At 41.5% G+C, this 25,091-nt stretch overlaps 1 protein-coding gene across 2 annotated transcripts in view; it reads right to left on the reverse strand.

The window, feature by feature from the left end:
- STX8 (syntaxin 8) overlaps positions 1 to 25,091 on the reverse strand; it is a 326,746-nt gene that overhangs the window by 270,330 nt on the left and 31,325 nt on the right. The gene's annotated exons all lie outside the window — the stretch shown is intronic.

Raw genomic sequence — 25,091 nt, forward strand, 5'->3', positions numbered from 1 at the left:
CCTAAGGTTCAACTCAAATGTCAATTCTGCTGCTTAGGCTTTCCTGATCCCTAGCCCCATCCCCCTTCCCTTGAATCAATCACTCGCTGGTATTCCCATGGTGCTGCGTTCACAGCCTCTAACGTGGCATTTATCAAGCGGGATTGTAGTTAGTTATTTACTCATCTGTCTCCCTTCCTAAATTATGAGCTCTGTGAGGGAAGAGGCCACATGACAGTTATGTTTATATCCCCAGGACCAAAAAACAGAGCCTCGGAATATGCCAGAGCATAAGCATTCAGTAAATGTTTATGAACCAGAACTAGGAAAACCATTGAGGTTTTTAAGCTCTCTTGCTTAAAAACAAAATGAGAGAAGCATTTAACATTTTTATCTTGAAATGTTTTTTAAAAACCAAGCAAAGCAAAACTTAATCAACTGCTACCTGCCTTCAAGACTTCAGCAGCAAAGACTGATACTGTTCGAGCAGATGGAGAGAATTACTTGAAAGGGAATTTGGTCAGTAAAACACCTTGTAGCTCAGCCTCACTTTTGGAATGACAAGTAAGAGGCATTTTTCCTCTGCAAAGGAAATTAAAGAAAGGAAATGCTAAATACTATGCTTCTGAGTTTAGAACAGACTTGAATTTTTTTTAATAAATGATTTCTATCCATATTATTTCAAGATGGAACTTTTCAAATAAATGAAACATCAAATAAATGCCACATCAGTAAATACGTTAGATATCTTGTCTTATCAAGATTTAACCAAAAAGTTTCACAATCACTTCTAAAGACATAAAATGATTTCATTTTCATCCCCCAAAGAAAATGATGTACATTATTTAAATTATGATAATATCGGGGGGGGGTGCACAGACAATCCATGTCTTTCTACAGACAAATGAAGTTGAAGCTTGTTAGAGTTCATAGGAAGGGCGTTCTTATCAACTGAATACAGAATTGAAATAGCAGTGAATTCCAAGAAGTAGCTTTCTTTAGCCTTTCTTAGCATTTCAAAAAGATGTCAAAGTGACTATATAAAATGTTTGTTTTGTCTGGAAAAAATATCAGTGTTTGAGCATTCACAGACCACAGGGAGGTTTGCAGTTAGGACGAGAGAAGATATTTCTGGGGTGTGAGTGAGCTGAGTCTGCAAAGCTTCGTAACTAGACTTACCTATAGATTTGAAAACACTCCTATGATATAAAAGGGTAATTCCTTTTTCAGAACTTTTATTGGTAGTTTCTTTCTGTGAATATAAAGATGCACAGAGGCTCAAATTTCAATTAGAAATAGATTCTTAGACAGAAATTCTTTAGAGACGAAGTCTGGCAACAATACGCAGACTGGATTACACGGAAGAGAGGCTGCAGTCAGAGAGGCAGGCCAAAAGGCCAGTGCGGTAATTTAGGTGGGAGGTAACAGGGGTCTGGACAAGGGAAGTGACAAGAAGGAACAGAGAGAAAGGGACAATTGACATAGTGGCTCAAGGGAAATTCCACAAGTGTTGGTGAATAGACTGGATATAGAGAATAAAGACTGCCAAACCTGTGTGACTTGGAGAAATTGACACAACTTCGAGAAAAGGAAATTTTTCATTACCTTTCAATTTTCAACACAGCACTTAATAACAACCCCAGAGTTAAACTGGTCCTTCAAGAGATCATGATTATGTAGGAATATTTGTAGCCATATTTACTAAACTGTTAACGTCTTTCAGTCCAATACTCTGTCCTACTCTTTTCTGTATCCCATCCATCCTTCCATCCATCCGTCCATCCAACTAACAAATACTGAATATCTTCTACGTATCAGGCACTAATCTAGTGACTTGTAAGTGAACAAGAGAGACATAAATACCTGACCTCATGGAGCTAATACTCAAGGGACAATAAATGCCTAACATTGTGCCAACTGCAAAATCGATACTCAAAATATTTTTTGTTCAAACTGAATAAATAATCTCCATTGAGTATTAGTCCAGAACAAATAAGAACTAGAATAAGGAAAATATCTTCCTTACACAATATCCAAGGAAATTTCACTATAGCGCCTTTAAAATCTATTACAATCAAATATTCTTCTAATTTAAAAGCAATCCTATTTTTTCCTATTCATTGCTTACCATATTTACCAATAAAAAGTTTTAACACTAAATGAAAACCTTAATGAAACAGTTCACAGAAGAATAGAAATGCAGAGTGGAAAAGGCCATCATTTTTTTGGGTCTCCAACTCAAATTTCAGAAACCCCAGGACACTGCTCCTGAGAGTCACACAGGCCATCTTAAGCAAAAAACAAAACCAAAAGGAACACTTCTGTACCTTAAATGTTTGCAGGTCACGGTACCTTAAAAGTAGAAGAGGGGCAAAAAGGGGTGATACACAAAAAACAAGAATTCCAAGTAAAAGATGAATGAGCTGCTCTACCAAATTTATGGTGACTGAGAGCCATCTGCTGGTTACAGTTTAGCTACAACAGTCCAGGAGGGCCAGCTATTGCAGGCAGCTTCTCTATTACATGATGCATGCAACATGCTTAGAAACACAATGCACAGATTCTCACTCCTATGAGGAAGCTTAAAAAAGTTGATATCGGCCGGGCGCAGTAGCTCACGCCTGTAATCCCAGCACTTTGGGAGGCCGAGGCGGGTGGATCACGAGGTCAGGAGATGGAGACCATCCTGGCTAACACGGTGAAACCCTGTCTCTACTAAAAATACAAAAAAAAACAGCCGGGCGTGGTGGTGGGCGCCTGTAGTCCCAGCTACTCGGGAGGCTGAGGAAGGAGAATGGTGTGAACCCAGGAGGCGGAGCTTGCAGTGAGCCGAGATCACGCCACTGCACTCCAGCCTGGGCGAAAGAGCAAGACTCCATCTCAAAAAAAAAAAAAAAAAAGTTGATATCATACAAGCAGTGAGTAGGATAGTGCTTACCAGAGGCTGGGAAGGGCAAGAGGTTGGGGGGAGAAAAGGTTGGTTAAGGGAGACAGGAGAACAGCTAGATGGCAGAAGTGAGTTCTGGTGTTCTGTGGCATACTAAGGTGAATATAGCAAATGATAATTTACAGTGTTTTTTGAATAGCTAGAAGAGAGGATTATGAATGTTATCAACACAAAGAAATGATACAGGTTTGAGGTTATGGGTATGCTAATTACCCCGATTTGATCATTACACATTATATACATGTATCAAAATATCACACTGTAAGCCGGGCTCAGTGGCTCTCGCCTGTAATCCCAGCACTTTGGGAGGCCAAGGCGGGTGGATCACGAGGTCAGGAGATCGAGACCATCCTGGCTAACACAGTGAAACCCCATCTCTACTAAAAATGCAAAAAATTAGCCAGACGTGGTGGCATGTGCCTGTAGTCCCAGCTACTTGGGAGGCTGAGGCAGGAGAATCACTCGAACCCGGGAGGCAGAGGTTGCAGTGAGCCAAGATCGCGCCACTGCACTCCAGCCTGGGCAACAGAGCAAGATTCTGTCTCGAAAAAAAAAAATTACACTGTACCCCATAAATATGTACACTTACATGTCAATTAAATATATATGTACATATATATACATGCACATATATATATTTAAAGAGAAACAAATGCGCAAAAGTCAACAGAACTTATATGAGGGAATTGGTGTTCCTAGAGCCATGCCTTTTTGACACCATCTGCAATAACAACTCTCCGTCTTCTTCCAGTTGGCTCTTCACAACCAAACACAGTTATGATAAATCCGTTGAGTGTCCAGTCAAGATGAGCAATCTACATTTGCTTTAGGCATTTGGCATGCCTAATGATTTCCATCTTTGTCTCAACATTACTGTTTTCATTTTACTGTACTTGTTTCCATTCTCACTCATTTTATAAAGTAAAGGTAAAATGCAATAAAATATTCAACCAATTGTGCAAATCAATACTGTTCTATGCACAAAGATGCGAGTCCAGCGAAACAAAATTATCAGCTGGCAGGCAGCGCCACCATCAATAATATTAAAAGAAATGTGTGTTTGGCAGCTGATATACAAAAATCCAAATTAGACATTAAAAGGCCATTTAAGAGTGTCAATGAATAATGCTTATGCATTCAAGATGCACAAAAGCCAAGGACCACCTACATCATCCATTTTTCACCACAGTGACCTTACTGTTTATTATACCAATTCATCTAACTCATGTCTAAAGACACCAAATTTTGAGATGGACACCCACATTTTCAATTCTGGCATCTTTTCCCTCTGGAATGTGTAAGCACCCTTGGGTAACTTTTATGCAACCAGCTGGGTGCCAATGTGCGGACTGATATGGAAATTACTGTTCTAAAAAGACAGGATTCAAGAAGATACACAAGAAGGAAAAACAACACATGATGTACAAATTTCTACCCACTTCTGGTATCAATTTCTATCTCAGTCCTTTCAGGCTGCTATAACCAAATACCTCAGACTGGGCAATTTATAAACAACAGAAATTTACTGCTCACAGTTCTGGAGGCCGGGAAGTCCAAGAGCATGGCATAAGCAGATACAGTGTCTGGTGAGGACTTTTTCTCTGCTCCATGGGTGGTGCCTTCTACATGTCTCATATGTCCAAAGGGGCAAGGAAGCTCCCTTCAATCTTTTTTTTATAAGGGCACTAATCCCATTCTTGAGGGCAGAGTCCTCATGACTTACTTCCCCAAAAGTCCCACCTCTTAATACTATCACATTGGGGATTAGGTTCTAACATATGAATCTTGGGAGGACACTACTATTCAGACCATGGCAAAGGGTGTCAATGAATAACGCACACCATTCAAGACATACAAAAGTCAAGGACCACCTGCATAGCCATCATTTCCACCTCAATAACCTTGCTTTGCTATTATTACACCAATTCATCTACTTCATATCTAAGAAAGCAAATTATCGAGATGGACACCTATTTTTTTTGTCTTGTTTTGTTTTGTTTTGTTTTTTTGAGATGGGGTCTCACTCTGTTTTTTATTTTTTTTTTTTTTTTTGAGACGGGGTCTCACTCTGTCACCCAAGCTGGAGTGCAGTGGCACAATCTTGACTTACTGCAACCTCGGCCTCCTGGGCTCAAGCGATTCTCCCACCTCAGCCTCCCTAGTAGCTGGGGCTACAGGCATGCGCCACTACGTCTGGCTAATTTTTTGTATTTTGGGTAGAGATGGGGTTTCACCATGTTGCCTGAGCTGGTTTTGAACTCCTGGCCTCAAGTGATCCACCCACCTTGGCCTCCCAAAGCACTGGGATTACAGGCGTGAGCCACCACGCCTGGCCAACACCCATGCTTTTAACTATGCCATCCTTTCCCTCTGTGAGCAGGGCCCAGGAATGTATAAGCTCCCTCAGGTGACTTTTATGCAATCAGCTGGGCACCAATGTGCAGACTGGTATAGAAACTACCACCCTTGAAAAAGCAGGATTCAAGAAAGTACGCAAGACAGAAAATACAGAAAATACATGGTATAAATACATGGTCTTCTCAGCCTCCCCCTACCGCCCACATTGATTTCTCCATTTTCTTTTTTCTTATTTTTTTTTTTTGAGACAGAGTCTCACTCCGTTGCCCAGGCTGGAGTGCGATGGCATGATCTCAGCTCACTGCAAGCTCCACCTCCCAGGTTCACACCATTCTCCTGCCTCAGCCTCCTGAGTAGCTGGGACTACAGGCGCCCGCCACCACGCCCAGCTAATTTTTTGTATTTTTAGTAGAGACGGGGTTTCACCGTGTTAGCCAGGATGGTCTTGATCTCCTGACCTCATGATCCACCCACCTCAGCCTCCCAAAGTGCTGGGATTACAGGCGTGAGCCACTGTGCCCGGCCCAGATTTCTCCATTTTCTAATCTCCCAGATCATTTATGGCTCATACCACACACAGTGGCATTTCACTATACACGATCATGTATGGTCCACTGTTTTGTGCAAGACAGAAAGACATCCGCACATGGCCTGCTATCTCTGTACTCCCTTCTGCTAAGACGGTGAGTGCTGTCTTTCATTAATGTCTATAGAACACTTTCCAGTTTACAAAGAGCCTCCACATAGATTTATCTCATTTGAACTTCACAACAGTTTGAGGAATCATGGTTACCTTCATTTTCCTGAAAATGATGTGTAGTTAAAACTCAAACCCTGCTTGTCTAATACCAACTCCTTTGCTCCTTCCACAGAATGACACAAGGCAAACTTAGCAATATGCCACTTGAACGCCTGGTGGAATACCGTCCCTACGAACAGGGTAATACTGTCCCTGCAAGTGTGAAAGATGAAGTACTCAAAGCCAGTGGGAAAGGAATACATGAGGGCCCCTAAAAGGGAATCATGGTAAGATTTCAAAAGCACGAGAGACAAAGCCCAAGGGACAAAACCCAGGGCAAAGGATGAGAGGACTTGAGTTCTAGTTCTCTCTCTTCCATTGATTCACCTTGGGCACAACCACTTCTCTAAGAATCAGTCTCCTCATTTGTAAACCAAAAAAGTAATCCCTTGAGTTATAACACCATATCAGAAAGAAAAAAGTCATACACATGCGGGAGTGTTGAGGCCAATACCACCTCCCCCCCCCAACTCCACATGCATCCTACATGCACATCCTGGAACCAACACTCACATATGCTTAGCAATGACTGTAATATATCAAAAATTGCTTGGTAAATAGAGAAGAGAAAGAGGGAGAAATGACTCTTTTATTTCAACAAACAAGAACACGTTTTTTAATTTCTTAAAAATTTTTACTTAAAACACAAGCTGGAAACATTTTTTAAAATTAACAGGCTCAAGCCTGTAATCCCAGCACTTTGGGGGGCCGATATGGGCTGATCAAGAGGTCAGGAAATCAAGAACAGCCTGGCCAACATGGTGAAACCCTGTCTCTACTAAAAATACAAAAATTAGCCAGGCGTGGTGGTGCATGCCTGTAATCCCAGCTACTCGGGAGGCTGAGGCAGGAGAATCGCTGGGAGGTAGAGGTTGCAGTGAGCTGACATCAAGCCGTTGTACTCCGGCCTGAGCAACAAGAGCAAAACTCCATCTCAAAAAAACAAAAACAAACAAACAAACAAAAGTAACATAATGAGGCCAAGCATAGTTCACACATCTGTAATCCCAGCACTTCAAGAGGCTGAGGCAGGAGGATTGCTTGAGCCCAGGAGTTAGAAACCAGCCTGGGCAACAGAGAGAGACCCTGTCTCTACAAAATAAAAATACATTAGCCAGGCATGGTGGCATGTGCCTGTGGTCCCAGCTACTTGAGAGGCTGAGCTGTGAGGATCACTTGAGCCCAGGAGTTGCAGGCTGCAGTGAGCCGTGATCTCACCACTGCACTCCAGCCTGGGTGACAGAGCAAGACCCTGTCTCAAAAAAATTAAAATTAAAATTAACATAATGAACTAAAATACAGTGTGATTAGGTCATTCTTCTTTCTTCTTCCTGCTTATTCAGAAACTGGAATTTTCCTTCTTTTTAAATTCTCAAATTTTTTTTATAATTTAAAATTAATACATGCAGGGGCAAAGAATGTTTTTATTTTCCATACCAAAAGTCACAACTATACCAGTAGTTAAGGGCTGCAACTCAAAAGAAGATACCATTTTTTACCCATCAGAGCAACAAAACAAAATCCATCAAGTTCTGTAACGCCCACTGACAGCTAAGGTTTAAGGAAAGGGGCCCTCACACAGATTGCTGAAGGGAATGTAAGTGCCACAACTTTTAAGAAAAAGACATGGTGGTACCTATTACATCTTTAACACTCATACCTTTTGTCCCAGTAACCCCACTTTGAGGACTCTATTGCTAAAGAAATAGAAGCCATGGTCTTTAAGAATATTTACTGCAGCACTTACTGTAATGGCAAAAAACTAAACAACACAACGTCCATCAAATGGGGAGTGGCTGGAAAAATGCCTGCATATTTATATCGTGGAATACAACTGACGAATTTGTCAGACAGATCAACTTGGAGGAATGTCCAAATTTAAATGAAAAAAAGTAAAATTACAGAGGAATATGTAGAGTACAGTTCGGTTTTCTTTAAAAATAGGAAAGGAAAACTCTTTTTAGGTATGTATGTTTGTAAATTTATATTTGTATAAGCATAGATAAATGTGGGGGAGGAAAACTCCAAACAGCCAATCCTGGTTACTTGAGGAGAAAGGGACTGGAGGGGCAGAAAGGGAGAGAGAGTATGAACTTTTGAGTTACACATTGGTATGTTTTGACTTTTTTGACACGGACTCTCGCTCTGTCGCTAGGTTGGAGTGCAGTGGCGCAATCTTGGCTCACAGCAACCTCTGCCTCCCGAGTTCAAGGAATTCTCTGGCCTCACCTCCTGAGTAGCTGGGATTACAGGCGCGTGCCACCATGCCCGGCTAATTTTTGTATTTTTAGTAGAGATGGGGTTTCACCATGTTGTCCAGGCTTGTCTCGATCTCTTGACCTCGTGATCTGCCTGCCTCAACCTCCCAAAGTGCTGGGATTACAGGCGTGAGCCACTGCGCCCGGCTTTTTTGACTTGCTATAATGAGCATGTATCATGTGGATTACCTATTTTAAACCCAATTACAGGGTCATTTCCCCATGATGGAAGCAGGGAGGGAATACGGAAAGGGAAGACAATAGGAAAACAAAGATCTACAAAATAAATGACAACTTAAGTAGAAACTATTAGAAACAGGTATTAAAAGCATCCCTCTTCGTTAAAAAAAAAAATTAAGAATAGGAGATAAAAACTAAAATCAAGAAATGCCAAAATCAAGCATATTTTTCCAGAGGGAAAGAGAAATACAAGAGAAAAATATGAAAGAAAAAGGCAAGAAAAGAAGGCGAAAGAGAGAGAAAGAAACAAGAATAAATGAAGTGGGGATCGGGCAGAATCTACAGAGTCATTATGGGGGAAATATAAAAATGACAAACAGGCTTACAGGGACATGGAGGGAAGAGGGAAACGTTACAGAAAGAACTGGAGGGTGATGTAATTCCTTTCCTAAAGTTAAGAAAGTAGTAATACAAGCAATCTTAACATTCTGTCTTAACTTTATAGGGAGAAAAACCCTAACTTTTCAAAATCTAGCAACTGGGATGGGCTAAGTTTGCCCTTCTGTTGACTTACATCTCCATCTTGTGGTCTGTTCAGGACATAGCTCTGAGAGAGAGAGAGAGAGAGAGAGAAAGAGAGAGAGAAAGAGACAGAGCGCGTGCGCGCGCGCGTGTGTATCTGTATGTACATGCATTCGAGTGTATATGTATACAAATATAACCATATCTACTCACATGTGTAATACATGTACATGTAGTATATAAATGCATATTTTTGTACTTATTCTTTAATTCAAGTAGAACTTACAAACAGAAAAATCCCCAGTGTACAGCTCAAAGATGATTCACAAAGTGAATACCCACAGTTAACCACTACCCACGGCAAGAAACAGAGTATTACCAGAACCCCAGGAGCTCTGTCATATACCCTTCTAGTCACTACTTCCCCCAAAGGGAACCACTTTCGTGATTTATAACACTGTAAGTCTCACCTTTATAGGAGTGGCATCATACAGTATAAACTGTGTGAACTCTTCTGTCTGACATGATGTCTGAGATCCATCCATACAATATAAACTGTGTGAACTCTTCTGTCTGACATGACGTCTGAGATCCATCCATAGTGTGATGTACAGTTGTAGATTATTAATTCTCATTTGCTGTGTGACATCATTGTATGAACATACCATCATGTATTTATTCATTATACTATAGATGTTCATTGGGTTATTTCCAGGTGAGACTACTAAGAAAAGCACTGTAAACAGAGACCCCTGTAGTCTCAACTACTCTGGAGACTGAGGTGGGAGAATCGCGTGAGCCCAGGACCTTGAGGTTACAGTGTACTATGATTCCATCTGTGAATAGCCACTGTACTCTAGCCTGGGCAACATAGCAAGACCCTGTCTCTAAAAAACAAAAACAAAAAAAAATAGCACTGCTAGGCCGAGCGCGGTGGCTCACGTCTGTAATCCCAGCACTTTGGGAGGCTAAGGTGGGCGGATCATGAGGTCAGGAGATCGAGACCATCCTGGCTAACACGGTGAAACCCCGTCTCTACTAAAAAAAATACAAAAAAAATTAGCCGGGTGCAGTGATGGGCGCCTGTAGCCCCAGCCACATGGGAGGCTGAGGCAGGAGAATGGTGGGAACCCGGGAGGTGGGGCTTGCAGTGAGCCGAGATCGCGCCACTGCACTCCAGCCCGGGAGACAGAGCGAGACTCCGTCTCAAAAAAAAAAAAAAAAAAAAAAGCACTGCTATAAACATTCTTGTACGTGCCTTTTGTATAGTTCCATTTCAGCAAATATGGTTTTCCAAAGAGGTTGTACAATTTACAGTCCCAGCAGTAGTATATGAGAACTATAGCTGCTCCACATCCTAGCAACACTTGACATGTCCGTCATTTTAATTTTAGCCATTCTTGTAGTATAATGACATTGTGACTTGACTTTGCAATTACCTGATGACTAGGGAAGTTGAACACCTTTTCTTCCATTCATCAGCCATTGAATATCCTCTTGTGAAATTCAAGTCTTTTGCCTATGTTTTTCTAACAGGTTGCTTGCCTTTTTCTTGACTTATAGGGATTCTTCATATGTCCAAGATACATTTCCTATGTCAAATATTAATATATGCCCTGCAAATACAGATTTTCATTCTGTGACTTATCTTTCAATCTTTGTGGTATCTTTTGATAAAAAGAATTTTTTGTTTTAATGAAATCCAACTTATCACTTGTTTCCTTTTATGGTTAGTATGTTTTGTGGCCTGTTTAAGAAATCTTTGGCTATCCCAAGATCATAAAAATGTTCTCCTGTTTTCTTCTAAAAGCTCTCTGGTTCAACCCTTCACATTTAGATCTATAATCCTTTTGGAATTATTTCTTAGGTAGGGTGATAGCAGAGGCCAAGATTCATTTTTTTCCATGTGGATATCCAGTTGACATAATGCCATTTATTGAAAAGACTACCTCTGTCATAAATCAGGTGACAATATATGTGTGAGACTGCTTCTGAACCCTCTCTTTTGTTCCATGGGTTTATTTGCCTATCCTTGTGCTTAACACCACACTACAGCTTTGTGGTGAGTCTGGATAACTGGTCATGTGAGTCCTCCGGCCTTTTTGTTCTTAAAAATTGTCTCAGCTCTTCTTATCTCTTTGCATTAACCATATAAACAGTGGCTGTAATCAGCTTCTCAAGTGGCAAAACGGAAACAAAAATCTGGCTGGGGACTGTAAGTGGGTTTGCTCTAAATCTATAAATCAAATCTTGAGGGAACTGATGACTTTACAATATTGAGTCTCCCAATCTCTGAACAAGGTACAGAGACTGAAGAGATCTGAGCATGGTAAGACCCCACCCCGACTTACTCAAAGTTTCGCTTTCCAGAGTTTCAGTTACCCACACTCCGAAAATATTACAGACAATATGATATTTTGAGAGAGAGAGAGACCACATTCTCATAACTTCCATTACTGTATTAAACTTTACCATGGGTATATATTCACAAGTAAAAATATAGCATACACAGGGCTCAGTACTACCCAAGCTTTCAGGAATCCACTGAGGGTCTTAGAATGTGTCCTCTGCCCTTAAGCAGGGGACTACTCTATATTTATCTCTTCAGCTTTACTTAATTTCCCTAAATAATGTTTTATAGTTTTCAGTGTAGAAGTCTCATACATCTTTCATTTTACTTATTTCTACAGATTTCATGTTTTGTTTTGTTTTTTTTAAAAAGTACTATGATAGCAGCCTTAAAATTTTTTCATTTGATTTTTCTTTGTTGCCTAGCTTTTAAAACCTTCTGAGAAGAGAAACTACCAGGTTGCTGCTGCTAACCATGTGTGGACAGGCTGTGCTTCATTCTCTTTCACATAGTAATGGCTGGATACCTTTCTTGACTTGTTCAATGACATGGAGTTGCAATGACCATTTGTTCAGATCTCAAGGTCTCTGGTTTTATTTGCTCCATCAGTCATCCAAAGAGATAATCTTTCTTCACATTTAGTCTCTATTTGGAAGTCAAGCTGTTAATAGAGCTTCCTTTCCTATCCCATGGTGAGGGGAAAAAAAAAATCCGGACTAAGTAGCTACAGAGATTTCTTCTGGTGATAATCAGTCTTGTGAGAACATACATAACCTAAAAACTTCAAACAGCTACACTGTCAAGTTCGAAGGTAGTTTCAAGATACTTAAGAGTATTACTTTAAGCCTTCTACTTCGTCACCTCCAAGATACACTGTTAAGCAAAAAAGATGACGTGCAGTAAAGAATGCACATTATATTATAATTCCTGTTTTTTTTAAAAAAAAACACAAACAAGTTGGAACAGAGACTGGGGATATGGGCCCGTGCATGTGTCCTTGGATACATGTAGAATGCTTCTGGAAGGGCATACACACAGAAAACTGTTAAAAGTGGCTGCTTCTGGGGAAGAAAATGGGAAACTGTAGGTGAGAAGTAGAAGGAGCCTGAATTTTCATTTATTACAGTTTTGTACAGTTTAACAGTGTAACAAATTACTTTAAAAATAAATTTATATTTAAAAAACATTCTTCAAAAACAAATATTCATTTCCATAAACCACTGGAATGGTCAACACTATCAACCAAACCGCCTCTTCCACCAAGAAGAGTCCCAAAAAATACTTCATCATATGACATATCTAGTTTCTCTCTCCAAGAAAAACATGGTCACTGTAAACATTATATGGCTGGTATCAGACCATTAGTTAAGAGTATTACCCTAAACATTCTGCTTCATCATCTTCAAGATACACTGTGAAGCAAAAAAGATGATGCACCATAAAGACCGGAAAAAACGTGCTAAGGCAACATATATTCCAATTTTTTTTTATCAGTTCCTATTTCAAATACTCCCTTTGTTATTCTATAAGTCCTTGCACCAAATTATGTATTAACATTTCACCAGAATGTGTAGAAAAAGTCAGAAGCTACTACTTCTTAAAATAGAATTAAACAAGAATTAACAAAATATATACAAGATTATCTGTCTGCAGAAGAAACGAGCTCTATGAAACCGTATAAATGTGTCATGTTAAAACTGCTTGCAGGCTGGTCAGGATGGCTCATGCCTTGTAATGCCAGCGCTTTCGGAGGCTGAGGCAGGTGGATCACCTGAGTTCAGAAGTTCAAGACCAGCCTGGCCAACATGGTCAAACCCCGTCTCTAATAAAAATACAAAAATGAGCTGGGCATGGTGATATGTGCCTGAAATCGCAGCCACTTGGGAGGCTGAGGCAGGAGAATCACTAGAACCTTGGAGTCGGAGGCTGCAGTGAGCCAAGATCGTGCCACTCCTCCAGCCTGGGTGACAGAGCGAGACTCCATCTCAAAACAAAACAAAACAAAAAAACTGCTTGCACTTCAAAAGTACTTCTCCTAAACCTCTTCAGGAAGACAAGTGATAGGTGTAAACATCCCAGCTTCTTTAAAAAGTGAATTGGAGACTTAAAGTAATGACTAAGGTTCACTTGAGCCTAAATAAAATAACCCAAAAGGCCAGCGAGTGACTAAGTCTCTGGGATTTCAATAAAAAGAGAAGTGACAAGAAATGAAGGTTCTTAATGAGGTCAAAGAATTGAACCTTGAGTCTCTGGTTCTTCAAGAAACTTCAAGAAGGGAGTTGCTATTGCTTAGGGAGTTGCAGAGAAGAGTTGATACAGACACTACAACTTGCCTACCCAACATCAGTATGTCTCATCTTCCTTGTTATCAGAACCTCAATTTTGTTCAGGGCTCCACTGCTCAGAGACCATAACCTCATCCTCATTTTCAGCTCAAGAATATCTCCCTCTTGAACTAACCTAGTCACTTACAGCAACTCCATTCTCCCATCGTTTTTGGTATAACATGGTCATGTGATACAATAGTCTATTTCTATTTTGAGCCAGAGTCAATTAGGCTGCTTCTAGGAAGCGTTTTGTTGCTCTTTAAAAACAAATAACTGAAAAATACAAAAAAAGCCAAGAGAAAAAAATGCTAAAAGCTATTAGAGAATTAAGAAAGTGGCTTTAATATTAATAGCAGACGTTAATTATTGACAGTTTTCATATAAACAACAATAGAAAAGTACAATTTAAAAAACCTGGATTTAAAACAGCAACCAAAAAGATTAAAAAAAAAAACAAATAAATCTGACCAAAAACATGTTACACTTTTTTGAAGAAAACGTTACTGAAAGACCTGAAAAATGCCTTGGAGAAACAAACAAACAAACAAAATCCCACAATCTTGGATGAGAAAATTCAACATTGTAAAGGATTTCAAGATTTAACACAATCTCAATTTTTTTTAAAGAGTTTTTCTCTCTTTTGGAATTACATTAGCTGATTCTAGAATTCATGTCAAAAAATAAGCAAAACTCAGCTGGGTGCGGTGGCTCATGCCTGTAATCCCAGCACTTTGGGAGGCCGAGGTGGGCAGATCATGAGGTCAAGAGATTGAGACCATCCTGACAACATGGTGAAACCCAGTCTCTTCTAAAAATACAAAAATTAGCTGGGCATGGTGGTGCGCACCTGTAATCCCAGCTACTTGGGAGGCTGAGGCAGGAGAATCGCTTGAACCCAGGAGGCGGAGGTTGCAGTCAGCCGAGATTGCACCAGTGCACTCCAGCTTGGCAACACAGTGAGATTCTATCTCAAAAAAAAAAAAAAAAAAAAAAAAAGGCAAAACTCTGAATTAAAAAGAAGTTTAATGGCAGATTTGTCCTATCATATATTAAAACTTAAAGTATCCGTATTTTAGAAAATGTGGTACTAGCACATAAGTAGACAGAAGGACCAATGGAACACATTACAAAGTCCAGAAATAGATCAAAATACATATGGGAACGTATTCTATGATAATGCAGCATCTTACATCTGAAGATGAGAAGATGAATTACTAAGTAAAAAATATCGTCAGTCACAAAAATAGAATAGAGCCAAGTAGGAAAAACGTAGGATTCATACTCTCCACCAATTAAATTCCAAATGGATCAAAGATTTAAGTTATAAAACCACAAAAGTACCAGAAAAAAACACAGGAGAATTTCTTTATAACCTTGGTTCACTATAGTTATATATAATAATTATATAAAACTCTACTAAGATATTACAATATAAAACTCTCTTTATATGTTAGTTTGGAGTAGGATACAAAAGTTTAACAACTTTCTTTGGGAAAGACTGTTGGGAAACAGGCACTCACCTAAATTGCTGGTACAAGTCTAGACTGGTTCTACCCTGCTAGAAAATAACTTGTGAAATGCTATTGAAATTACGAACGCACATACCCTCTGACCCAGCCATCCTACTTTTTTTTTTTGAGATGGAGTCTTGCTCTGTCGCCCAGGCTGGAGTGCAGAGGCGCAATCTTGGCTCACTGCAAGCTCCACCTCCCAGGTTCACACCATTCTCCTGCCTCAACCTCCCGAATAGCTGGGACTACAGGCACCTGCCACCACGCCCGGCTAATTTTTTATATTTTTAGTAGAGACGGGGTTTCACTGTGTTAGCCAGGATGGTCTCCATCTCCTGACCTCATGATCTGCCCGCCTCGGCCTCCCAAAGTGCTGGGATTACAGGCGTGAGCCATCGTGCCCGTCCTCCAGCCATCCTACTTCTAAGAACTTACCTAGAGATATACTTTCACATATGCAAAATCCCTCACTACTATATTTTTGTAATAGCCATCGCTGTGCACTCCAGAAAGTCAGAGCAGGAGTCAGCAGAAGCTGGAACAGATTATGTTGGTATCAGCCGAAATCTGGACTTTGCTCCAGGCGTGCGCATGCAGACATTCCGAGTGACCATCCTTGATGACCTGGGACAGCCTACCTTGGAAGGCCCAGAAAAGTTTGAATTACTTCTTCAGATGCCTATGGGTGCAGTGCTTGGAGAACCAAACAAAACTACTGTTTTCATCGAGGACACCATCACTGACTGTAAGCAGAGTGCTTGTAGCTCCTTTGATTGAAAGACTTTAAGAGGGAAAAAAACAGCCAAGATATGTCTCCTAACAACAGGATGAAACTCTACTGTTTACAGATCTTAGCAATTCTGGGATATCAGTGATATTGTACTGTCACTGGTGTTATATTGTGGTGATATGTGGAAATGTAATTTATATGACTGCATGGAGATAGAAATATATATACCTAGAAAACACTGAGCCCACAAATAATTAGACTGTGTTCATGTTCTTTTTCTATTTTGTTTTACTTTGTTTCTGAGGCAAGTAAGAAATCCACTGTGATCAATTAAATCAAAAGTTAAGATCAAAAAAAAAAAAAAAGACTGAAAACAATACTCACATATATATAAGACACTAGTTAAACAAATGACAGTAAATGCATATGATGAAATATTATAAGGCTACAAAAACTAATGACAAAACCTTATGTCATGATTGGGAAAATCTCCAAGATATTTGATCAGGTGACAAAAGAATGTTGTAGAATGCTATGTATATTACCATGTGTGTAAAAGATGGAGGGAAATAATATATTCCTATTTGCTGGTATGTGCTTAAGAGAACCCTAGAAGGATATGCCAAAAATTATTGAGAGTAATTACTTATGTTGAGGAGAAGGAGACATAGTGGGAAGATTTTTCACTGAATCCTGTTCAATGCTTTGCAGATTTCTTAGCCATATGAATTATATTACTTATGCAAAACACATTCTCCTTTCTCTTCTATTGTTATGCTTGGAGTGTGGCTGGGAACTGCTGTAGCTATTCTGAGACCATGAGAGGAGTCACTCGGAAGGGAAAGCCGACATTGAGTATTGGGAGGTGAAGGGAAATGAAGAGACAGCAAGGTACCTGAAGCCCTGATGGCATCACTGGGCTGTCAATCAACCCTTTCACTTCTCTAAGTTGCAACTTATTTCACGGGATGTTTTTCCCTATTTAAGCCATTTTGAGTAGGGTTATCTGTTATATGTGGTTGAGGGCAGCCAACTGCTAGTCTAGAGAGCTAAACCCAGGCACCCCCTTAACAAACATCCATCAGAGTGGGTCAGGACAATAAGCACAACCTTCTTTTCCAGACTCCTTTGTCCTCCTCCCCTGAGTGCTGAAGAAACAACCTTCCCTTCTGGTCTTCATCACACTTCCACACACCCATCTGCGCTCATTCCAGTGTGTTGTGATCTGTCTCTGTATACATTTCCCCTTCCTGAGTAAACTCTGAACTCTGCAAGAATGGGATTTTTTTTTTTTTTTTTTTTTTTTTTTGAGATGGGGTTTCGCTCTTCTTGCCCAAGCTGGAGTGCAGTGGCACGATCTCAGCTCACTGCAACCTCCACCTTCTGGTTTCAAGAGATTCTCTGCCTCAGCCTCCCGAATAGCTGGGATTACAAGCGCCCGCCACCATGCCCGGCTAATTTTATTTTTTTAGTAGAGACGGGGTTTCACCACGTTGGCCAGGCTGGTCTCGAACCCCTGACCTCGTGATCCACTTGCCTTGGCCTCCCAAAGTGCTGGGATTACAGGCATGAGCCACCGCCCCCAGCCAAGAATGGGCATTATAAATGACAAACTAATCCCCCCACAGGCACCTCTTAGCCCACCTTGCGTGGCTTCAGTAACTTCTGAGTCTAATCATTGCTCAAGAAGAAAGCAGCAAGGCTGTACCAAAGCTATTTGTCTTGCCATCAAACTACCCAAAATAATCAGCGAGGCAGAGATAAAGCTGCATGCTTCACCAGGCCCTCCTCTTGAGTATACAGAAAGACTACATCCCCCAGCTGCCCTCACAGCTAGGTTGGAGCCACGTGACTAGTTATGGCCAAGGGGCTGAGTGTGTGAAACTTGCAGGCCAAGGCATAGAAGACGGATGTGAGTTCTCCACACCCTCGTTCTTCTCTAGTCATGGGGAACACGCAGGCCTTGTGTCATGAGAGCACAGCCCAGAGATGGAAGCAACCTGAATCTCGGAGTCACCTTTACGTGACAGACTTTACACGAGGCAGGCAAAAAAGCTTTCATGTATTAAAAGTGTGACATTCGCAGGTTTGTTTAGTTAACACAGTCTATTACGTCCTGGCTCAGTCAGTCTTTCCGTCAACAAACTTGTGCTGAATCAACAACACACCTGCTGTATACCCAACTCTGGGCTGGATGTTACGGAAGATACAGAAAAGTGCGTGAAGACGCTCATTCACTGAGCAATTATTTATTAAAAATTGTACTAGGCTTTGGTCTCTGTCCTTGAGGTCTTTAAAGTATAGATCAAGAGGCAAAACATACATTTGCAAAAAAGAAAAACAGTGAAGTATTAACCATACAGTCTCCCTAGCTAAATCAGCTTCCCACTAATATGCTCTCAAAATACAATCTATTTTTTTGAATTCATTTTACTGATCGTATGATTCTTTATTTCATGTCTGTCTCTCTCCCTGGACTGTACATAGCTCAACTGCAAAAAGTAGGTGATTTTGTAGTTTTGGTTTTTTTACCACTACACTTCCAGTATCAGTGTATAGCACACAGTAGGCACTCAATAAAGATCTACTTAATGAAGGAAGGTTTGCTTCACCACATTTTTCTTCCTTACCTATTTTTCATTAAACTAGCAGGAAACTGTAATATTCTTGACTGCACTTAATAACTCCTATCTCTACACTCTCTTAGAGGACAAAGTGGATTCAACTATATGTACACTCACTTAGAGGACAAAGCAAATCTGTACTGATTTCAGCACACCCTTGCACGTCAGAAAAGCTAGGAAGTCACTGTATTTCAGGCATATAAATAAAAGAGAGAAGGGGGTTTATGATATGGATGTATATTCCTTAGCAACTTCCTTCTTCTAGAAGAGAAGGGTGGTCACGTGCTAACAACATTAAGTAATGTGAAGTATAAATCAATGATTCTTTAGGAAATCTAAGTACTATGGGACATAAATCATCCTTCTTATAAACCAAGATTTAAGTTGAAATAAAACATTCAACAATTTAAAATGGGGAGGAGCATTTTTAATGTTAGAATTTAATGTAAATTTTTCTTTTGCCCATCTTGGCTACCGATACAGTGATATGAAATATACATTGGAAATATCATGTTTTGTCAGTAGTGCAAGAGAAAAGCCTATCTCTAAAATTAAATTTTAAAATCTGCTGAGAAAATGTAGACATTTCATTATCATCTTCTTTTGATTTTAGCAATTGGTCTGCTTAATATATCCTTCTTGACATACAACTACCACCTCAAACTCTAAACAACTTCCTATTCCCTATAATCCTCTACATAGTTGGTGGTGTGAAGATTAAAGCTTAGCCAATTAGCCACCCACTGCAGCTGAGTTAATCACATAATCTTTGAGATGGTCACAGAGCAGTGGAGTATGCAATGGTTTTTGTTTTTTTTCTCTTTACAGGCAAAGATTTAACTAATTGTGAGATTTAGCAATCCTCTCGAATATAAAGGGTGGGAGGGTTTTAAATCAGAAGCTGTGTCACTGCTTTATGAGACAGGGCTTATCTTCTTCTAAGAGACACTGTTGCACAGAGACTTCTTTAACAAGTTTCCAAATACCCTAAATTAGTCAACCATTGCTTATTGAGACCAAGGCTTACTGCTTTAGAATAATGACCACTAATCCGTAAGGTAAAACTAAGATTCTGTCACATGACAGCTACACATTCAATTATGTGATTGCCACATTAATGTCTGTTCAAAGGAAATGCTCATCCAAACTGAAGTTTGACCATTCTTGACTCTCCTTAATAAGGCCACATATGAGGAGGAAGAGAAAAGAGGAGGGAAAAGAGGGATGGAAAGGCCCTCGGGAATGAGGGATGGGGAAGAAAGAGAGGAAAAGAGGGTTGTGCAAAGTAAACGAGAAAGAGGGAAACAGAGGTAGTGGCTCTAGGAAGGGAGGCTCACCAGGTTCCAAGCGAGTCCTGGTAGGGTAAACAGATCTTGTGGCATTGCTGTCAGTTACCAGGGAAATGTTGATTAGCAGATTAGCCCCAGTTCTCTAACAGTAAATGTGTTGTGGTCATGGTCTAGCACTCACGACAAAATGTGCTATAGTGAGCATGTCTATAACATTTCAAAGTTCTGACAAGGCTTTCTGGCCACCATGCTTCTGGACGTCACAAATTAAAGGAAAGACACCTGCCCTCCACCCACAAAGTGACAAAGCAACACAACTGACCCCCCCACCCCAAAACCAAGAACTACAGAAGCAAAGAAAAATGCTGGAGGAATCTAGAGATTAGAGAAGCAAACAAAAATGTTGGAGGAGCCCAGAACTAGGAATTTAACTGTGGAGAGGACTAAGGAAATCTCTGTTGGAGATACTACAGATACTACAGAAACCAACGGGCAGAGAAAGGAATGAGTTTCTCCAAAGATAGATAGAGCTGAGTGTTCCCTAACAGTTGGTATTAGAAATGAATACCATTTCTAATGAATAGAAATGAATAGGCAACTGACAATCAGGAGGGAAGGGGATACAATCGAACTGTAATTGAACAAGTCATATAATGAACAAGTCATGTTTGCAACTGAATTAAGGCCCTCAGAAGGCTCGGTCCAAGCAAGAGAACTATTAGGTATGAGAAGCTGAGGAAAGAAGGGGAGGTCTCAATGATGGGGATTAGGAGTAAAGGAGGCAAAAATAATACTCTTATGTAGGCAGGTGAAGGAAATCAAAGACAGCAACTCTGACCTCAAATCTAAGAAAATCCAATTCTGGCAGTCCACTTCAGCTTTAGCATTCACTCATCCATACACTTCTTGCTGTTCCTCAATAAGTCCACATGGTGCCATCTTCCCTGACTAGTTGGAGCAACGCTAGCTGGGTATTTGTTCTCATGGCCCTTGAGCAGATTTCCCGGGGACTTTTCTACACAGCTTTTGAGAGTGGTTTTGTCTAGTATGAATTTTCTTATTGATCAGACTCCTCTGGAATGTCTACAGGACTTGCACTTTTTGGACAAGCATATGTGGACACGTTCCTGTTAGGGTGTTGGGTCTAAAGCAATCCTAGTCCAAGGAATCACCAAAGGAAGTGAATGGGAAATTCACCTTCCAGGCCACCGACATCATTCTCCTTCCTCTCTGTATCTGCAATGATTTTCTTTCTTCATGGTGCTCAGTGTCCAGTCACCACATTGGTTTCCCGCTCTTGGCCAGACTCCATGTCATCCGGAACGGACCATCGCTGTGTGTTATGTCCGCCTTCTTCAAATCACTCCACAGGAGTCATTTCCCCTTGACAGTACTTAGATTATTTTTAAACAGAATTCTTCTAGAAGCTTATTCTGAACTATCCTAGACTTCTGGTCCTGAACAGAAAAGATACACCAATCTGTATGTTGCCCGTGGTTTCATCTTGAGAGCATGTAAGTAAGTCTGGCCAGTTACTTTATTTTAACCCTCAGGGATTCAGTTACCTTTGCTTGACAGTGTCTCCCCAGTATGATCTCTGTCCCCATGCCACTCAGCCATTCACCAACACACCAACAAGCAACAGCTTTAGTCCATCACATGGATCAGCCTTATGGGCATGAAGAACAGAAGGCAGTGCCAGTGGCAGGACCCAAGAGGTCCTCAGAAGGCCTCCATCCAAAAAAACCACCTGACACTAACCTACCAAATTCCCTAAACATTCCCATCAACTAATTCACTGTGGTTTCAATCCTAGGGTTTAAGGAGGTTTCAGTTAAAATACCTCCAGAAGACAAGACATTGCCAGCCGTTGATTCCACTGCTAGAATTAACATGAGATTGCTCACTAATAAGACAATAGGCAGCAAGCTGGGCACGGAGGGAAGCAGACACGGAACAAATGAGATGTGGAAGAGGAGAATGGAGGGCAGAGGACCAGGTGCAGCGTATGATGGGGTCAAACAGACCAGGTCCTTCTAGAGCACTCAGGGGGCATGACACAAGGGACAGAAGATCTCCAAAGCAACGAGGCAGCATGAGCTCCCTCCTAGCCTGATGGAGACACAATGCTCCAGTAATAACATCTTGTATTTACAAAGGTCTTAAAGAGTTTACAAAGCCCATCTCATAGCAATCACTTCATCTGGTCCTAACGACAATGAAAAATGGGCAACACATGTATCCCCAGTATAAGGTCAATGACTTAGAATCTTGAACCCTCTGAGCCTCAGTTTCTCTTCTGCAAAATGGGGTATTATAAAGAGCTCCTGAACAAATGCACATAAAGAGCTTAGCACAGTGCCTACAATATAAGAAACAAATAGCAGACGTAAGCTATAGGTCTCATGACTAGTACATCGTGACATAGAACAGTCGTTCTAACCCTGCCACCTACTAAAACCACCCGGCAGCCTCCCCGGCCTTACTGCTGCCCAGGCCTCACCCAAGACTATGAATCAGACTACAAGTATATGGTCTAAACATTTGTATTTTTTTTTTCTTTTTTTCCATTCTCTCCGGGGTGATCCTGATGCAAAGTGCCACGATTAAGAATAAATGACACAGGCCGGGCGTAGTGGCTCATGGCTGTAATTCCAGCATTTTGGGAGGCTGAGGCGGGCAGATCACCTGAGGTCAGGAGTTCAAGACCAGCCTGGCCAACATGCTAAAACCTCATCTCTACCAAAAATACAAAATTAGCCAGGCATGGTGGCGCATGCCTGTGATCCCAGCTACTCGGGGGGCTGAGGCAGGAGAATCACTTGAACTCGGGAGGCAGAGGTTGCAGTGAGCTGAAATTGTGCCAGTGCACTTCAGCCTGGGTGACAGAGCAAAACTCCGTCTCCAGAAAAAAACAAAACAAAACAAGAGCCGGGTGCGGTGGCTCACGCCTGTAATCCTAGCACTTTGGGAGGCCGAGGCAGGCAGATCACAAGGTCAGGAAATTGAGACCATCCTAGCTAACACGGTGAAACCCCGTCTCTACTAAAAATACAAAAAATTAGCCGGGCGTGGTGGCAGACGCCTGTAGTCCCAGCTACTCGGGAGGCTGAGGCAGGAGAATGGCATGAACCCGGGAGGCGGAGATTGCAGTGAGCCAAGATTGCGCCACTGCACTCCAGCCTGGGTGACAGAGCGAGACTTTGTCTCAAAAAATAAATAAATAAGGAATAAATGATACAAAGCAGTAATTTCTCAAATTGTAATGTGCATTCAAATCACCTGATGATCTTGTTAAAATGCAAGTTTTAATTCCATAGTTTGGGGTTCGGGTTGGAAAATTCTGAGTTTGTAACACGCTGCCAGGTGATGCTGATGCTGCTCATCAGCAGGTCACACTTTAAAGGACACAGAGATGATCAGAGAAGAGGGGTGATAAGAGACAGGCAAGTGGGGACCAAAAACTAACAAAACAAACAACACAAGGACCTGGTGGGAGGACTTCAGAGGTCCTCGGCCTAATTTCCTAGGTTGGCCCCTTCAGCATCATTAAGTGGCACAATTAAGCAAAGAGCGGAGTCTGGTGCAAAACACGCTCTTCTCAAATGGGAACTATGACTATTTATCACGACTGCCTCATCAGTACCAAGCAGAAGTCTGAATGTTTTGTCCCCCTCCTGACCATCATGTCTCTACACGACCCCTATTCCTCCATGAAACAAGCTCCCCGTCCTATGTCCTTATTGATTTCTTGACTAAAAAGACTCTGCCTTCAGTGCCGCTTCTGAAGACAGTACTTTTTTTTTTTTTTTTTTTTTTTTTTGTTTAGACAGAGTCTTGCTCTGTCGCCCAGGCTGGAGTGCAGTGGTGTGATCTTGGCTCACTGCAACCTCCACCTCCCAGGTTCAAGCAATTCTCCTGCCTCAGCCTCCCGAGTAGCTGGGACTACAGGTGCCCACCACCGCGCCCGGCTACTTTTTTGTTTTGTTTTGTTTGTATTTTAGTAGAGACAGCGTTTCACCTTGTTGCCCAGGCTGGTCTCAAACTTCTGAGCTCAGGCAATCCACCCACCTCCGCCTCCCAAAGTGCTAGGCTTACAGGCATGAGCCACTGCACCCAGGCGACAGTACTTTCTTTTCACCTTTGATTCCTTTGCTCACCTGTTCTCTTTGACCAACCTGGACCACCTTCATCCACATACTTCACCCCTGTACCCTGGGACTGAATATGCCAGGGAAATATTGGGAACCACAGTAGATTGGCCTAGCACAGGCTTCTGTCTTCATACAAACCCTGCCCAGGAGACTGCCAATAGAGTATCACCCCTCCCTCACTGACTCGTTAGGTTCATTTCTTCACAGAAGCAACTTAACATTTCATCTACCTTCCTGTATTTCACAGTTTCTTCATGGAACCTGGATCGCCGCTCCTGAGAAGACTGGAGCCCATGGGAAAATCAGTTTCATTTTATTCAGCTTGTTCTAGGCAGTGGTTTGGAATCTGGGTTGTATATTAGAATCACCTGAGACCTCCCTGCCCCCTCTGCCCCTCCACCCCAATCCCACTCTGGTTCACCTGTCTGAGGTGGAGTCTGATAAAGCATGGCTAGGGTCCAAAACCACTGCCCTTGGGAAGCCACACTGTTCCTAACTGGGAACCAACTAGAAAAAAGCTCCTCTCCACGATAAATGCATCATCCCTAGCGTGGAAGATGAGGAGAGGCGGGTTTCCACCCAAGCTCATTGCATTCTGTGATGGTTCCCACGATGAAGCTAAGGAAGTTCTGGAAACAGGGGGAGGCCAATTCTAAAGATGTAGCGATTTACGGTTCATCAACCTCAGCCTTGGAAAGCCCGACCCGTCCTCCAGGTCTTCCAGCAGAGCCGGGCTCAAAGCAGCTGTCGGCTCTTTGAAGTGTGAATCACTCACTGGCGAAGAATGGGGAGGAGGATCCAACTCCTTTGCCTCTGTGAGCCCCGAACCAGTCTTATTAGGACTCATGTTTTCAACATGCCAATTAAAAAAAAAAAAAACTGCTTTGCCCACACAGAGAAGTAGTGACTTCAGGAGTTTAGAAGGCAGTTAACAAAGCAGAAAACTCAACCAAAGAATGCCAAAGAAATGTTCTGACTTCACCCACAGTCTCCCTTAGTAGGTTCCACCCAAGATGGGATTCAGCTGAACATACCTGGTTTACTAAACCTAGAAAATTAACGA

This window comes from Pongo abelii, chromosome 19 (assembly GCF_028885655.2).
Source record: "Pongo abelii isolate AG06213 chromosome 19, NHGRI_mPonAbe1-v2.0_pri, whole genome shotgun sequence".
In the NCBI taxonomy this organism is placed as follows: Eukaryota; Metazoa; Chordata; class Mammalia; order Primates; family Hominidae; genus Pongo; species Pongo abelii.